General features: G+C 42.4%; 2 long non-coding RNA genes across 3 annotated transcripts in view; one reads left to right on the top strand and one right to left on the bottom strand.

Annotated features, from left to right (window-relative positions):
- The window catches only part of LOC138760495 (uncharacterized), a 49,844-nt gene that overhangs the window by 16,669 nt on the left and 14,667 nt on the right, over positions 1–18,508 (top strand). Inside the window, exons 2-3 of one of the 2 annotated variants that reach the window (XR_011355658.1) lie at positions 4,913–4,959; positions 8,402–8,840. The exons of the other annotated variant lie outside the window; for it this stretch is intronic. This is a non-coding gene — a long non-coding RNA (uncharacterized lncRNA). Of the gene's footprint in view, positions 1–4,912; positions 4,960–8,401; positions 8,841–18,508 lie in introns of those variants that run through there. 2 annotated transcript variants of the gene reach the window in all.
- On the bottom strand, positions 7,387–9,230 carry LOC138760496 (uncharacterized). The gene is made up of 2 exons (XR_011355659.1): positions 9,143–9,230; positions 7,387–8,165 (listed from the first exon to the last, which is right to left on the bottom strand). It is a non-coding gene; the product is annotated as an uncharacterized lncRNA (long non-coding RNA).

The following is an 18,508-nucleotide window of genomic DNA, read 5'->3' as shown; positions in this document are numbered from 1 at the left end:
GTCCATGCACGCACTGAGGCCTAATAGAGGCATGACGTCCTCGCAGACCACGACGAAGATTAGCAGGTATAGCTGTCCTTATATGAAACACCACAGCCGTGCCGTTCTGCTGGTCTAGATTCTGCTGCCTCCAAAAGCCACTAGGTTCATAGCCTTGCTGTAGGGCTTGACTTGTTCCATTTTTCTCAGCCATTTGAATGTCCCCAGTGACATGACATTGGATTTGACCACAGTGTCAACTTTCATCTCAGCCATCTTGCTGTTGACTTCCATGGACTCGAAGGCCGCAGTTCCTGCACTGCTGGCTGAATGCTGGGCACATCTCCCTTCTCGGTATATGGTCTCCTCCGCAATTGCTGCATCCTGTCCTGGATATGGGGTGGCTTGACTGGCTTGGTTGGCTCTTCCTTCTAATCTCCAACCACTGCCTGCTGGCCGGTCCTGCCTGCATCACGCCGAGGCCAGCCATTTACTGTTTTCCTCAGTCATTTCATATGCCAAGCACGATGCGATGGCTTTTGCTAGTGTCAGCTCGCTGTCTCGCAGCAGCGCCTTCCGCATATTATCGTCACAAATGCCACAGACCATTCTGTCGCGAATTAGTTCATCACAAACATGCCAAAATTGTAGGTTTTTGCACTGATTTTTAAATTGCTGACATATGAGTGATTCGACTCACCAGGCTTTTGGACTCTCATGTTGAATTTGTCACATTTCTCTGAGGGTTGCACATTTCTCTGAATTTACCATTTAAACAATTGGGATCCTCTCTTGACTTAGCCGGGCTGATAACGAGGTTTCCATCACGCACTTCGCCTGCGTACACAAAGGACCTCTCCCTTGCAATGGCTTTTGGGCCCACAAAATTTAACAGAACGGACGCCCTCGTATGGGCAGGCCTGTCGCTATGTGCTGCCACTTTGAATATGTCATATTCCTGTTTTCTGCCACATTTCCCATCAAACACGAGTCGGTTGGGCCGCCTGAATCGATCCACCATTATGGCGACTGTGCAAAACATGGTTGCGGTTACACACTGTGACCGATTTGTGATTGGAAGTCTTCAGGCTTGGGCGCTCTTGATTCCATTTCTGACACCATTTTCGTTATTGTGTGCTTAATAACGAGTCGAGTCGGCGGGTGAAGTAAACCAAACAAAAGACTTTACAGAACACCACCAAACATTATAAACAGGCTAGGGACAACGAGAGCCCCGTCTACTCCCTGCTAGTTCTCAATTCAACTAAATGCACCCGATTGCAGTGGGTGCAGAGCAGCCAATGGCGGTGGGTCTCTACAAAGAGCTTCCTGCTGCTATTTGCCACTTGAATGGATCTCTATTTGATAAAAGATGATTTCCCCTTGAATTGTTAAACTGTACTATATATCCTGCACTTTGTTCAAGTAATACCAAACCCTGCGCTGGGAGAAATACATTGACGCAACAGTCAGGAAAGAGCACTGAAGCTTCTAAGGAATTCAGGTATGTCCCATTTGTGCCTCAACAACTTTTACAGGTGCCCCATTAAAAGCGTATTTGCTGGATGCATCACATGGTATGAGGCCTGCTCTGCTCAAGATTGGGAGAAGCTATAGAAGTAGTGAATGCATTTTGAAGCATAACGCAAAGTTCCCTCACTTCCACAGATTCTGTGTACAATTCTCTCTGCCTTGGAAAGGCAGCCAACATACTGAAAGACCCATATCAGCCTGGGCTCTCTACTCATTCTTCCCATCAGGGAGAAAGATAGTTAAAGAGGGTGAAAGCATGCACTAACAGGCTTAAAGACAGTTTCTTCCCCTCAGGCAAAAAGTTCCAGAATGAACCCCATCGCAATGCCATCATGCTGCCTTTGCTTAGTGCTAATTGATCTTTCTTTTCATTGCAACCTGTATACTGTAATTGAATCCTTTAAACCACTGCATGAATGTTAGAGATAATCTGTGAATCTGTTCACAGAGGAACCATTCTCACTGTACTAGGCATCTTTTGACAAATAGAATTCAACTTGAAGCATGGATGCCATTCAGAATGAGTTGAGTGGCCAGTGAAATTTGCATCATAAAATTTAGTGCTGTTACTCTTGACGAGCCTCCCACCTTAAGCAACTTGATTCTCACTATTGACCAAGAGTTCAAATGGACCAGCTATATAAAGACTAGCTTATATATATGTGTAATAGTCGAATTTTGTGGACCAATTTTAAGGTAAAATTTAGGGGGTTGACTATTGCATTCATACTACTTTGACTGTGGTAAGTGCCTGCATTGTTTGAGGTGTCGTGAGCTCGGATGGCCTGACGGGCGGCCAGGATAGGCTGGTTAGACCATGTTCAGGGCTTTTGGAGCTCCAGTGGGCAGATGGCCGGGCCTGGGTGAGAGTCCATGGTCAAGACGTCAAGAGCTCCTGTGAGTGGGCGGACAGGGCCAAATATAGGGGAGTCTATTTTTACACATTATCGACTATCACACTGTATATCTAGAAGAGAAGGTGAAATATTGGAGATGCCACAGCTCATCATGTGATATCCCAAAGTTTTGCAGACAATCTCCAAATCAGCACGGTTGACACAGAAATAGAACATTGAAAGCAGACTTAAAGAGTGTTCAGGTATGGCAGATGACTAAACAAGCTCACGGGGAAAAAATTGTGTCTTGCATATAGACCTGACTCCACACTGTTGGGCAAGCGCAACCTGCAGGAAAATGAGTTCAAGCCAAGGCTGAAAACAGACACAGAAAGTGCCAAAGTAAGAGTCAACGGAGCAATGGGACAGACACAAAACCAGACCATCTATACTATGGATAATAATGGAGTTGGACGCCACCTTATGAGTTGAAGCAACCGGGTGCTCTGGTTCCTCTAAAAAAAAGAGAAACCAATCCACAAGAGTCCCAACCTGAAACATTGACTGACCATTTCCACCCATCGATGCTGCCTGACCTGCTGAGTTCCTCCAGCAATTCTTTATCTGCCCACCATCATACCAGTCGCCCTATAGTGTGAAGTCTGGTCTATAGGCAGGACACATTTCCCCAGCAAACTCATTTAATGGACTACAACTTGCATGTGTTCTCACACTCTGGTTTCCAAACTTTTCTTTCTGTGTTGATCCAAGCCTTTCATCCATTTCTTTTAATTCATGTTTAATGGCTGTGATTCTCAGCTTTATAAGAAAATCATCAATCGATTCTTCTGGTCCTGACTTTAGAACATATCCGTGGATTCCATTTTGGTTTAAGGTGTTGATACACTATTGATAACTCCAGAGACTAGAAGTTACCTGACTGATGGGCTTTTATTACCATAAACAGAAGGCACGTCTCCTGTTGCTGACCTGAGACCTGAGCTCGTTGCCGCCTTTCTTAGGGGAATGAAAGGGGAGCCACAGGTACAATCAGCAAGGGGCGGGCCAGCCAAACACACACAAACATTATTAACAGTCGTTCCACCACAGTGCATGTTGAATTCTTCAAAGGTCCTGCCAAGAGCTTAACTCTCTGACTAATTTATTTCCCAGTGCTGAAATGATCCAGTGTCTAATTTGCAGAAGTTGTCGCTGACTTTCTCCTAATTCCCATCCATTACCTAGCAAGCTGAGGGCTAACTTTACACCTTTGTTCCATATTTCTGCACTCTCCCATATTTCTTAACATCTTTCAAAATATTCATTTAATTTTCATTCAGAGATGCAGCATGGCAACACACCCTTCCAGTCCACAAGCCCACACTGCCCAAATACACCCATGTAACCCCATACATCTTTGGAACGTCCTTTTGGAGGAAAGCAGAACCACCAGAGGAAGCCCATGTAAACATGAGGTGAACATACAAATTCCTCACTGACAGCACCTGATCAAACCCAAGTTGCTGTTTACTGTAAATGCCTCCACCACTTTTGATTGCCTAACTTCAGGTATGGAGTAGCAGGTTTCCCAAAGTTTAAAATCATGTCTCGTGGAGACAACAAAGGCTGCATGATGTCATCAGTGCATATGCCTTCTCAATCTCTAAATTAAGATGATGAGTCTTGAATTAGGGTTCCAACCCAAGATGTCGACTGTTCTTTTTCTTCCACTGATTCTGCTCCAACTGCTGAGTTCTCCCAGCAGAGTGTTGCTCCAAATTCCAGCATCTGCCGTCTCTCCTGTGACGCCAACAATTCTGTTCGGCTAATGTATAAAGGAAACCCTTTCCTCTCCCCAACATGCCATTCCATGTGTGTGTGTGTGTGTGTGTGTGTGTGTGTGTGTGTGTGTGTGTGTGTGTGTGTGTGTGTGTGTGTGTGTGTGTGTGTGTGTGTGTGTGCGTGTGTGTGTGTACAGGTACACAATCCTTTATCCAGAACCCTTGGGGGACAGTGTGTTCCGAATTTCGGATTTTTCCAGATTTCGGAAATCCCGATTTAAGCCCACCCAAATTGTGCTGCTGTATCCACCTCCACCCCCGCTTCCAGTCGCACTGCCATCTCTCTCCCCACCCCCCCTCCGCCCGCCCGACTTGCACTGCCGGTCTCCCCCCTCGCCCGCCCAACTCGCGCTGCTGTCTCTTGCCACACTTGCCGGTTTTTGGAGCTTTCCAGATTTTAGATTGTGTACCTGTATAAAGGCCAATTACAGCCGATTAACCTACGAACCTCATACGTTGCTAAGGGTGGGAAGAAGTCCAAGTGTCTAGAAAAACCTGCATTGGTCACAGGAAGAATATACAAACTCCTTACAGACAGCAACGAATTTGAATCTGGCTGGCTAGCACTGAAATGTTATGCTAACAGCCCTGTCCATTACATTACACTCGTGTTATATTTGCTTAAGTTGTTCACCTGCTGGAGTTCTGGCCTTCTTTTGACTCAACAGGGAGGATCTCTGAGTAAACAAATAACATGCAGCTCTTTTATTTCTATTCGCCTAGATCCCATGAGTGATGCAAGAATAATAGCTAAGGAGTGATACAATAAGGTACATGTTTGAATTTCCACACAGAACCCAGAGTAATGCTTTCTGAATTCAGACATCAGAGACAGCACCTCCCCCCAAACTCACCAACAGTCCCTCACAGTCACAGTTTGCTCTGTGTGCCATTGGTGTACAAAATGGTCAACAGAGAAAGATTCCTTTGGTTGGTTAGGGTTGTGTATAGATGATGCTTAACTGCAATCCTGAGGACTCCACACTGATTGCTGAAAAACAGGATCGGAGCACACCCTATAAATGAGATCTTCCATCCTTGCCAAATTCTTATAAATTAGAACATAGAACATAGAAATCTACAGCACTGTAAAAGCCCTTCAGCCCACAGTGTTGTGCTGAACTAATAACCAACTCTAACAACTCCCTAGAATTTCCTTACTGCATAATCCTCCATTTTTCTCAGTTCCATGTGCAGGTATCTATCTAATAGTCTCTTCAAAGATCTTATTTTACCTGCCTCCACTATCATTGCTGGCAAAGCATTCCATGCACCTGCCACTCTGTGTGAAAAAACCTCCCTCTTATATTCTCCCTTTACTTACTTCTAGGCACCTGAAAGCTATGCTCCTTCGAGTTAGCCATTTCAGCCCTGGGATAAAGCCTCTGGCCATTGTTACGATCAATGTCTATCAACATTTTACACACCCTTCGTCATTGTAAGGAGAAAAGACCAACTTCTCTCAATCTTTTCCCATAAACCATGCTCTCCAATCCAGGTAGCATCCCTGTAAATCTCCTTTGCAACCTCTCTACAGCATCCACATCCTTCCTGTAGTGTGGTGACCAGACTTGAACACAATATTCCAAATGGAGTCTAAATAAGGTCTTATGTGGACTTCAGGAGGAAGTCAGGGGAACACAGCCCAGTCCTCATCTTGGGCTCAGTATTGGAGAGGGTCAAGAACTTCAAATTCCTGGGTGTCATCATCTCCAAGCATCTGTCCTGCAGCCTCCATGTTGATACAATCACAAAGATGGCTCACCAGCAGCTATACTTTATGAGGTGTTTGAGGAGACCCAGTATGTTACCAAAGAATTTCGAAAACTTCTACAGGTGTACCGTGAAGAGCAATCTGGCTGGTTGCATCACTGTCTGGTATGGAGGCGCCAAATCTCAGGACAAGAAAAAGCTTGCGACATCACAGGTACCAGACTTCACTCCATCAAGAACATCTACGTGAGACAGTGTCTTAAAAAACAGCCTCAAATCTAAAAGACCCCCACCACCCAAGCCATGCCCTCTTCACTCTGCTACCATCGGGGAAAAGGTACAGGAGCCTAAAGACGAGCACTCAGCGGCACAAGAAGACAGCTTCTTGCCCGCTGCCATCAGATTCCTGCCTTACTTTTCGTGCACTATTTTTTTTTTTAATATTTATTGTTGTAAGATGATTTATAATATGGATGTTTACACTATGACGCTGCCACAAAAAACAAAACTTTATGACTTGTTCATGACAATAAATTCTGATACCGATATAGCTGAACATTAAACACCATCCCACGGTTAATGAAGTCAAAACACCATGCGCCTTCTTACCAACACTATCAATCTGCGAACAGCAAATTGTTCTTGCCTACTTCACATCATTTACAAATCCATCCACAAATATCACATCCATTCTTGGCTCTAAGTGGCCCTGGGTGTATTTATTTTCCCATTACGACAACCTCTGTAGTGCCATCATGCCATTGTGGACCACATGGCTGGCAACAACATAGATTTTAGCTCATTATTTTTACTAAAACAAGTTCATCCTTCAAATAAACAATGACACTGAATTAAGAAATAATAGGTATCCAGATAAATGCCTGTATGGGGTTAAAGAAAGGTTTTTCTAATGGAAAAGATATTTACTGAAAAATAAAAGTGAAATATTTTTGGTGAATGACAGATTGAGGTAAAATTAAACCCAGCATAAACAGCAGAGCCTGGGTCTCATCTGATATGAGTGCATCTGACACACAAGAGGAGTCTTGTTAACTTGGACAGATAGTTAATGTTACCCGCTTGCCTGTAGCTACAAGTGGTTTGCAGGTGTTCCCAAAGATAAAACAGCTGGTGAGTGCTGCAATTTGAACTCTGCCTTCAGGATACTTGCTGGAATTGGGTGTCAGTAAAATGGGGAGTGGGACAGGCACCATGGTGACTGGTGCGAAGGATCAGCAACACCAATGAACAGGAGAAGCCTTTGCCAAAGAAACAACATGGCTCTGTAGATTTTGATCCCTCTAACTGCCTCAGATGACCACACAAATCAGAAAACGTCAGAAAGACAATAGCATTTCAAAAGCTGGCGCAGCGGTTAAGGTTTTTTTTCCTATTTCCTGTCAACATCTGCCAGTTTTGACATGTGTTCCTAACACCTGGAAAAGACTGAAATTAATTCTTGGTAGATAAACCAGCACTCCAGGTTAAAATTCCAAATTTTTTAAATAAAGTCCAGCAGAGGTAGAAAATTGTAAAGATACACACAGACATGTCATAGGTCCAGCTTTCTTTGCAATCCAAAGGAATGTCTTTGGAAATCTGCTCACACTTGTGTTCCCCTGATCAAAGTTCCAGGCCTTTTAAATCAAGCACCGAACAAAGTACATTTTCCCAGGTCCAAATGAGCCACATGACTTTACATCCAGGTGAAGATTTCGGAGGTCAAGTCCAATGGATTATATTTTGTCTAAATACCTGTTCTTCATTATAAGCTTCACAAGGTCACACTAACCCAGAATGCTAACTTGGTTGGCATTAGTTGGGCTGAAGGGCCTGTTCCATGCTTTATAATTCTATGACAAGCAATGATTCTTTAAGCAGTGGGTCGTCAGGTGTCTGCTGTTCTCTGGGACTGTTGCAGAATAGCTTTACAGCTGTGCAGCTTTCTCCAAACGGTAGCTGAGCATCCTCAGATGGTTCTTCTCCACAGGAATTATTGGATAATGAACATAACTGGTAACTTTGGATTTATCCCTGACTTCCAGGGAAAAATATATGTGATCTCCAGTGCTTCTCCTGCCAACCCTGGTGGAAATAAGTACAACGATAATGGAGAAGTAATTTGTTGCTGCATAACAGATCCTAGCCAATGGATCCAATCTGGGACTACTGATGTTTTCTATGAAGATGAATAAAGGGGCTGCGGAGCCTCATATGTGGCAACTTGATCATTTTGAAAATTACCATTCAGGAGAGGAACCACCTGAAGATAAACCAAAGAAGGTCAATTTAAACAAGATTTACCAGTTATCAGAATCAAATCAATAACAAATTGAAAGTACGTGTAAAATTTTGAAGCTTCACTGATGCACATGTTGTGGGAGTGCCCAAATTTAGAGAGATTTTGTAAAGACATTTTCCAAAAGTTATCAACAATTTTTAAGATTAAAATTGAACCATGTCTATTAATTGCTTTGTTTGTACTTTCATGTGAACCAGATATACCTCTGTCTGCATCTCAGGATGAAGCTTTAGCCTTTACCACGCTGATAGCCAGACGAGCAATTTTATTGAAATGGAAAGAAGATTTCTCACCTACCCATCCATAGTGGTTACATGATCCAATGCCCTATTTAAGCTTCGAGAAAATTAGATACAACATTAAAGATGGAAAGTTTCAATTTGTAAAGATGTGGGGCCCATTCACAGAATGCTCTCATGATTGGAAGAATTAAGAATTTTGAATATTCTGGAGATTTTCTGTCTGACATCTGGAGGTCACTATCTGTTCTATAAGTTCCCTTTTCTTTTACAAGGTTACCTTGATTAGAGGGAAGGGGTAGATATGATTTATTTTTTAAGTTGTTTTTTTGTTTGTTTGTTTTTCTTTTTTTCCTCAATTTTTTATTTGGATTAATTTGGTAAATATGGGTTTAACATGACTATCTTAGATTAATTCACAACTTGTTCCACATGTGGATTAAGGAACTGTCTAATGTAGTTCCATCCCTTTTTTTGTGCACTTGTATCTATATGAGATGACTTGTTATGTGTTTTTCTTTAAATTTCATATGTAAATTGATGTTAAACTCAATAAAAATATTTTAAAAAAGAAAGTATGTTTGCATATGGCGCAAACTTCCTCAACTGACACTCCAACATTCTCTTCCACATTGAAAGCATGTAACTCCTCTATGTCTTTTTGCCACACATAAGCTCACATACAAATTCCAATTATACCTCATTCCAGTTGAATTCTTCTTGATCCTCGTCTGCAGAATAAAGACAAAAACCGATGGATGTACTCAAACAGGTCAAGCAGCATCTATGAAAAGAGGAACAGAGTAAAAGCAGAGTTAAACAGAGAATGCCTTTCCTCAGATGCTGCCTGACCTGATGACTATTTTGAGGTTTTTTTTCAGATTTCCAACAACCTTAGTTTTCACCGTTTGATCTACTCATGGGTGTCTACAGTGCCATGAGGCTAATAGAATTCATCCTCTACTTTTTTTGCTTCTGACCTCAGAGGTGGAGTGAGCCCTGTATTTCCAGTCTTTTTTTATTGGTATTCATGATAAAATGGACAACTATGGATTTGTTAACATATTTTAAATCATGACTGACTAATGTTTTTCAAAGTGGCACAGGAGAGGATTTAACAAGCATTGATTTGGGTGTGAAGGGTGCTGAGTGCTTGACTCAATTATGGAGCATTTTTTAAATTGCTAATTAAATTGTTGTTTTATACTGCTGTGCAATGGGCTGTAGCTCAAGAGCTCTATGATTCAAGAACCTGCGGTTTCAATTGACCAAAGGTGTGCAGTGCAAGATAAGAAGTGGTTTGGTCAGAAAAGTTGGTTAGTTTTCGACCCTGATGGATGGATTCCAGATGGATTGTGGATAAGATGTCGTGTTAAAACAGTTGGTTCATCAGTGAAATACAAAGGCCACCACCCTTACTGCCTGGTACTACTGCTTTTCATTTAACAATAACAGCTGGCAGCTCCGGAAATATCTGACACACCTCCCTCAATTGTTTAAAAATCTACTTCATGCCCCTACAGCCTTGATTCAATTGCTGTTCAGTGAAAGGTACTGTTCCAGGTAACTGGACGGTATGGTTAGCGTGGTGGCTAATGTGGCACTGTGACAGCGCCAGCGTGGTCTGTAAGGAGTTTGTACGTTCTCCCTGCATCTGTGCGGGTTTCCTCCAGGTGCTCCGGTTTCCTCCCACCCTACAAAACATATGGAGCTTGTTGTTCAATTCGGTGTAATTGGGCGGCACAGGCTCGTAGGCCAAAAGGGCCTGTTACCATGCTATATACCTAAATTTAAATATTTGTTTCAAATTCTTTATTTTTTAATCTAATTTTAACCTGTAGTTGTACTATATGGGTTTTCAAAAAACATTCCTATTTCATAGCAGACAAATTTTTATAGCTACCTTCCTCACCTCATCTACTATCATAGGTTCCCATCCGTCAGGAGTATGATGATAACATTCTCCAGAGTTTATGTAATGATAGGTATTGCTGTTTATGTCTCCCTGTTCTTCAGATTTAAGATCACCCTTGAAGGTATTTTCTGTACTTCTCCTTTGTAATCTCACGTGAATTCCCCTCCAGACCACATTTATAGGACAGCCAATAGTTAAATATAATGACTGGTGTCTTTGCATGAGTCAGAGACACAGGTAGATATCAGGGGCATTCATAACCAGAGTTAAGATCTCTCTCCAGGGCTGAGTTAGGGACATCACAGGGGTTCAGTACCCCAGAATTAGGGAAGGGAAAATTCAGTATGCTTGCAAGTGAGAACAGGCTCTGGTTCAAACAATGTACTGTGCAGTCCTGACATGTTTCCTGCATATATTAAAGCTATTCTTGATGAGTCTTACTTAAGCTGTGCCATTGAAATGGTTAAAACTTGCCGAACATCCCTTGTAATTCAATAATTGGTGTTTTGTTGAACAAATTAATTAATAGCTTCCTATTGCATAACTCATCAATGACGTTCATGAAGATAATTTTCTTGAAGTGTCTAAATTATATCTTGCAATACTGGCTTAATTTCAAGTTTTCCAACTCGAATACATACCACACAGTCTGACTGTCAGGGAGTAACTAACAATTTGAAGCAAAGGTGTGGCAAAGTACAGAGAAACATGTTCTAATTGTACTCGTCTATTTTAATCTTTAGGTGCAGTAAGGATCTGAGTTTTTAAAATGCAAGTCATGTTTTCAGTTTCCTTCATAGTCAATGTTTCAGTCAAAAAACCTTCATCCCTTGTCCACTCGTCCTTTCCCATTAATCACCCCCTGCACCAATCACAGTGACTGCACCAAGTTCTACACTTGCACCAACACCTTGTCTTTCACTGCCACTCAGGGCCCCAAACAGTCCTTCCAAGTGAGGCAACACCTCACCTGCAGTCTCCAGTGGTCATTTGCTATATCCTGTGCTCCTGATGTAGCCTCCTCCACATCAGCAACACTGAACACAGACTTGGTGAATCACTTCATTGAGCACCTTCGGTCTGCCTGCTGCAGCAACCAGGATGTCCCAGTGGCAAACTTCTTTAATTCTAATTCCAACTCCCATACCAACATGTTATACCACAGTCTACATGCAGATTGGAGGAACAGCAGCTTATATTACATCTTAGCTTTCTCCAACTAGATGGCATCAACATGGATTACATGAATTTCTGGTAACACTAGACAGCAAATTGTTTCAAATGGTTTGCTTCCTGGAACAAAATTGAGCATTATAATATACAGCTTTATTCTGAACATAAAAATCATTTCAGATTTGCTCTATCACATAGGAACATTAACTTTTATTGAATTTAGCAAGTTTAATCTCATGATGACGCTGACACGTTGCATTAGTTCAACTGACCTAAAAATGTTTTGCCGCTGATTTTCATTTGTACTCAGCATCTGATGCCTCTTGTGTCAGCATCCAACAATAGTCGGCCAGCACTGATGATACCGCTTTTCCATGGTTGCAATGTCCTGGTGAAACTTTTCACCATGTTCATCACTGACTGCTTCAAGATCAGGAGGGAAGAAGTCCAAATGCGAATGCAGAAAATTAATTTTCAATAACATGATGCATTTCATGGTTTTCTATGCATGGAATAGACTTAAAATATGACAGAAAATCACAAAAATAGGTTACGTTTAAAAAAAAAGATATGCAGTCCGAAATCCATAAATACACCCAAAAGTGTTCATGAAGCAAAATCTTTGTCCAGAGTAATTAAACCCTTGTTTTCTAAACCAACCCTGTTCCAATCCTTCCTTTCCCTTATCTCATTTCCCCTTTTCCTTTCCTTCTCTTAGCCCTCCCCTCTCTCTCTCTCTACCTGCCCATCACCTTTACCTTCCCTCCTTCTGCTCCCCACTCCTTCCCTTCCTTTCTCCTATCAGAATGCATCTTCCTCAGCCCTTGACCTCTTCCTCCTATCACCCAGCTTCTTATTTTTTTCTTCCCCTCCCACCCATGTTCGCCTATCATTCTCCCCGTGAAATGTGGGTATCCTCCGAGTGCTCTGATTTTCTCACACGTTCCAAAAACATGAGAGGCTTGAAGATTAATAGATGTATTTGGATGATGGGCCAGAAGGACTTGTCACTGTCTCTAAATTTTTAAAAATAAAAAATCTGCCAACCTGCACCCCACCCCTTCCCCCACCCTTTTATTCAGATTTATGCTCACTTCTATGAAGGGTTTCGGCCCATTGCCTTCCGTGGATGCCATCTGACTGGTTGAGTTCCTCCAGGATTTCCAGTTTTCCAGCATCTGTAATCTCATTTGTTTACATCTCAGTATCCCTTCTTATTTAAAAATGGTCCATCAAAAAAGATTAGAATGATCCCTGATTGCCCTTTTCAATCCCTTTCCTCTTATCCCAGCAGTTTTCTCCTTTCCCTTCAGCTATCCTGATGAAACTAAGTTTTGTCTGCCAGCTCTTTCTCATAGTTCATGTGTCATTGTTCATGCACAAGCATGAATTGGCAACATGGCTGCAAGCAGCAACAGTAGCAGAGCGAGGACCATATGGCCTCAACTGGCACGTACTGAACTCGTGGGAGGACAAAGGTCAAATGGGTGATCTACTCCTAATGAAGCAGTGGGCATATTACAGATGTCACAGCATTTTGGGTAACTGTTTGTGAAGACTGATGGAGGCACACATACAACTCTTCCCAAATAACAAGTAGGAATAACAAGTAGGAATAACAAGTAGGAATAACAAGTAGGAATACCAGAAGGCCATTATTTCTGTTATATCTTGAGTATCGCTGGCTAAGGTCCAGAACCAAGAATCCACAGGGATCTCACCTGCTTTGATAAAGCTGTAGTAGATGCCTGTCCCGCATCGGACTTGTCAGCCACAAACGAGCCTGCAGCTGATGTGGACTTTTTACCCCCTCCATAAATCTTCGTCCGCGAAGCCAAGCCAAAGAGAAGAAGTAGATGCAATAGCTAGATACCAGAGGTCCATGGGAGACAGGGGCTGCAGCAGCTTCAGCCAACAACATAGAGACTTCAACTCAGATTTCATCCCAACACCAGCACAATAACCACCCAAACTTCATCTGGATAACAAAATTAGAGCAGAGACACAACTTTTAAAGGTGCCCAGGGTTTTGGGAAGCTGCTGTGGCTAGGATTCTATCCCAGCCAAGGAACCACAGGAAACTGATGCCTGCTCACAGTAAGTTGTGTCTGATGATGATCAGGAGGAGCAGCTCTGGGTCATTTTCCCCTCCCTATCGTGGAATCCTGAGGTTAATCGAACGTGTTCTTTCAGCTGGATACGCAAAGGTTGTGAATGTGGCTCAGGCCATCACATATTATTGGAGGATCAAAGGTGAAGAGGGTGACCAAATGTAGGTTCTTGGGAGTCACCATCTCAGAGGATCTTTCCTGGACCCAACACACCAATGGCATCGTGAAGAAAGCACATCAGTGCCTCTACTTCCTCAGGAGTCTGCAGTGGTTTGGTATGACATCAGAAACCCTGGCAAATTTCTGAAGAGGTGTGGTGGAAAGTGTGCAGAGCAGCTGCATCGTGGACTGGTATTGGAACACCAATACCCCTGAGCATAAAGCCCTCCAAAAGGTAGTGGACACAGACCAGGACACAGGCAAAACTCTCCCCACTATTGGATACATCTACAGGGAATGCAGCAGCAATCATCAAAGACCCACACCACCCAGCACATGCTCTGTTGTCACTGCTGTCAGGAAAGAGGTCTAGGGGCCACAAGATTCACATCATCAGGTTCAAGAACAGCTGCTGCACCATCAGACTCCTCAACAACAAACTCAATCAGAGCCTCATTGAAGGACCTTTACTTGTGCACTTTATTGATTTTCTTTTGCAAAATCAGTTTGTTTACATTCACTATTTGTTTACAGTTCTTTTATTTGTTTGCATGTTTATGCTGTGTACTGTTTGTTTTTTGTTCTACCAATTACTGTTAATTCTGGCATGCCCACAGGAAAAAGGAATCCCAAGGTTGTATTTGGTGTCATGTATGTACTTTGACAATAATGTAAAATAAATTCTCCCTCGCACCCTCTATCAACTCCATCTAGAACTCCTGCTGTCTTGGAAAAGCAGCCAAAATACTTAAAGATTTATCCCACCCCAGCAATACTCTCCTCAGCTCTCCTCCTGTCACGACGAAGATACACAAGTATGAGATCATGCACCACCAGATTTAAGGACAGTTTCTTTCTCGCCATTCCCAGAGTCTTAAAGAACCCCAAAATAGTAAAACAATATTGCCTATGCCCTGTACCAACTGCGCTCTCTCTCCCTCTCTGCAGATCTGTAACTCTGTACCATGTCTTATTTGTTGTATGCTCACTAAATGTCTCTATCACTGCATTTTTTGATACATGTGACAATAAACTTGAACTTGAACTTTAAAACTTGGACAAGTTTGGCAAGAATTTTGCAAAACTGGCACTTTTATTGCTGTGGCCCAATGCTTCAGCCCTCCAGACCCATGATTCTGCTTTATTCACCGATCACTTTTATATTATTATAGTTTTATATTATTATACAGTTCTTTTATGCTACTATAAACTTTTTTTTATTACCATAAAGATTACAAGGCTTCTCAAAAAGCAAGAAAGTTAGAGCTCATTATTACTCTAGGTAGGTGGTCCGTGGTATGTGATGGATGATCCTTCAGTTTTCAGTCAGTGTCCGCAATAACTTCTCCGCACAGTTCCCCTGATAATGTTGCTGTGTAACGTTAAACCAAATATGCATCAAAACAAAATCAAGTAACTCATTATCCTTCCCTCGCCAAAGCTGCTAAAATGCACCTTAATTTACCAAGGCTGTCTCTCAGTGAGAATTACTGAAAGGGGTTCTCGTTTCCTCATTGGTTAATAGGTAAATGTGAGATCATCTCAAGGTCATCCTCACATGTTTAGAGCCAAAGGAAAAGTGCTTAGGAGAGATCAATAATGGCTTGATTTGCAGCATCAACAAGAACAGGAAAAGAATACAAAAAGAGGGACAAGCCTCACTGCACCTAATTCCGACTAGACACTCTCCAGTCAGATGGCATTAACAATGACTTCTCTGGTTTCCGTTAGGTCCCCCCCCCCCCCCAATCTTCTTTCCTCCAGTTCCTCACCCCTTTCCTCTCTATTCAGAGAACTACCCTTCCCCAACACTTCCCAGCAACTTTTTCTTCTGTCCTCCTGCCCATATCCACTTCTTGCCTGTTAGCCTGTGTTTCTCCCCTACCCCTTCTTCCCTCCTCACCGCACCTTGTTATTCAAGCACATGTCTACTTTTTGCTCATGCCTCACTTGTCAGGAAGGCACAATAGCAACTGCACTTCCAGATGAGACTGAAACAGAAAAGGCTACCTGCCACATCATGTCAACCTTCTATAGGAACCTGAGAAAGCATCCTGGCTGGCTTCATCACAGTGCAGTATGGTGGCTGCAGAGAAATGGAATAGAGGTTAATCCACAGGACCATAAATGTGGGAGAGAGGATCACTGGAGTCTCCTTGCCACCACCCCACCCCCCCATCGACATAATTTACCAGGATCAATGTCTGAAGAGGGTGTGCAAAATCAATGAGAACCCCCTCCACCCTGCACACAGCATCTTTAAGCTGCTCTCATCGGGGAAGGGATACAAGAATATCAGAACCAGCATCACCAGGCTGAGAAATAGTTTCTTCCCACGGTCAGTGAAAATGCTGAATGACCAAAGGAACTGCTCGCATTAACCGAGACTCTCATATTCATGAAAAAAATATTTATTTATTTATTTGTATATATGAATACTTCCCCTGCATATGCATTCTTGCCAAACCTGTTTCATCGGGTTGTACTTATGCAATTGGATGATAATAAATTTGACTTGACTTGTTCAAGGGCTCAAGCCCGAAATGTTGGTTATATATCTTTGCACGCTGAGAGACCTGCTGAGTTTCTCCAGCACTTTTGTGTATTAAAAGACAATCGAGCATCTGCAGAATTTTTTATAACAACAATCCGTGCTGGCAGTCTTAGGCATAAACCAAAGTGTTCCTTCCCATGATGACATTCAATAACTGAAAAATGCAATGCATTTGTGGACCAGACAACAGGATTCAAATCATCACCTCACAGATAAAACAGCCTGATATATGGGTGACCAAATCCATCCTTTGCTAAAAAAGCAGAATTGTAAGCCAACAAAAAGAAATCGAGTAGCTGTAACTTGATGCAGCCAATTTAAACAGGCCAGATGTTGCAGCATAAATTATGGGTTGCAGCCGTGAGACACCTGTTTCCCAGCATAAAACCCAAATGCACATTAGTCTAAAAACAGACTCTGTTGCCACTGGTATTTTCTCCATTTTGTTCCATCTAATGACAACTGGGAGTGTTTCTGCATGAATTCCAAAAGGTTGGTTTGCAGGGACAACAGGTTATCAAGAAGGTAAATGGAATGTTGGCCTTCTTTGCTAGAGGGATTTAATTTAGGTGCAGGGTGGTTATGCTGCAACTGTACAAGGTACTAGTGAAGCCGCATTTGGAGTCCTGCATGCAATTCTGATCTCCTTCCTTGAGGAAGGATAGAAACATAGAAAAATAGGTGCAGGAGTAAGCCATTTGTTCCTTCAAGCCTACACTGCCATTAAATATGATCATGGTTGATCAGTACCCGGTTCCTGCCTTCTCCTCATACCCTTTGATCCCTTTAACCACAAGGGCCAAATATAACCTACTCTTAAATATTGACAAGGAACCGCCTCAAAGACTTCCTGTGGTAAAGAATTCCACAGATCCACCACTCTCTGAGAGAAGAAATTTTTCCTCATCTCAGTCCTAAAAAACTTCCCCCTTATTCTTAAACTGTGGCCCCTGGTTCTAGTTTTTTTTCCCAGCATTGGAAACAGCCTATCTGGGTCTAGTCTGTCTAAACCCTTAAGAATTTTATGTTTCTATAAGATCCCCTCTCAATCTTCTAAATTCCAGAGAATACAGGCCAAGTCTATCCAACCTTTCTTCATATGCAAATCCTTCCATCCCTGGTATCATTCTAGTGAATCTTCTCTGCACCCCCTCCATGGCAAGGATGTCCTTCCTCGGATAAGGAGACCAAAACTGCACGCAGTACTCCAGATTTGGTTTCACCAAGGCCCTGTACAGCTGTAGCAGGATCTCTGTACTCCTGTACTCAAATCGTCTTGCTATGTACTGGCTTTGGAGGTGGTGCAGAGGAGGTTCACCAGATTGGTTCCAGAGATGAGGATGTTAGCCTATGAGGAGAGATTGAGTCATCAATTCACTTGAATTTAGAAGAATGAGAGGAAATCTTATAGAAATGTATAAAATTATGAAACAGATAAATAAGATGGAAGTAGGCAAGTTGTTCCCATTGATGGGGGAGACTAGAACTAGGGGACATAGCCTCAAAATCCAGATTTATGACTGAGATGAGGAGGAACTGCTTTTCCCAGAGGATGCCCTTTGAAGCAGTGGAGGCTTCCTCAGTAAATGTATTTAAGACAAAGATGGATAGATTTTTTACAAAGTTGGGGAATTAAGGGATATGATGAAAAGGCAAGAGGGTGGAAATGAGCCTATCATTAAATCAGCCACAATCTCATTGAATGGAGGACCAGGCTCCTATTTCTTATGTTCTTATATTCTAAATGACTAAGTACATGGTAGATTTTCTGAGCTTTCAAACCTTGAATTACAACATGGATCAAGACCATTTGCTGAATATTTGTGCGGGATGGGTGGGGGTGGAATCCTCAGGTATTTGGATTGTTGGGTTCTATTCCATTGTTACTTCTGTCCAGTTGGACTTACACCCATAATTGCAAAGTGTTTTGAGAGACTAGTTCAATCATATTTGAAATCATATTTGCCCTCCACCCTGGACTCCATCAATTTGCCTATCGCACCAATAGGTCGACTGAGGATGTCATTTCCACGACATTTCACTCTGCCCTGACCCACTTGAACAGCTCAACTCTTATGTCAGAATGCTGTTCCTTGACTTTAGTTCGGCATTTAATACTGTGATTCCCTCCAAGCTGATCGCCAAACTTTGGC

The sequence above is a fragment of the Narcine bancroftii genome, chromosome 4 (genome assembly GCF_036971445.1).
Source record: "Narcine bancroftii isolate sNarBan1 chromosome 4, sNarBan1.hap1, whole genome shotgun sequence".
Taxonomy (NCBI): Eukaryota; Metazoa; Chordata; class Chondrichthyes; order Torpediniformes; family Narcinidae; genus Narcine; species Narcine bancroftii.
The sequence above is the reverse complement of the archived record's forward strand: the minus strand, read 5'-3'. Positions and strand labels throughout refer to the sequence as shown.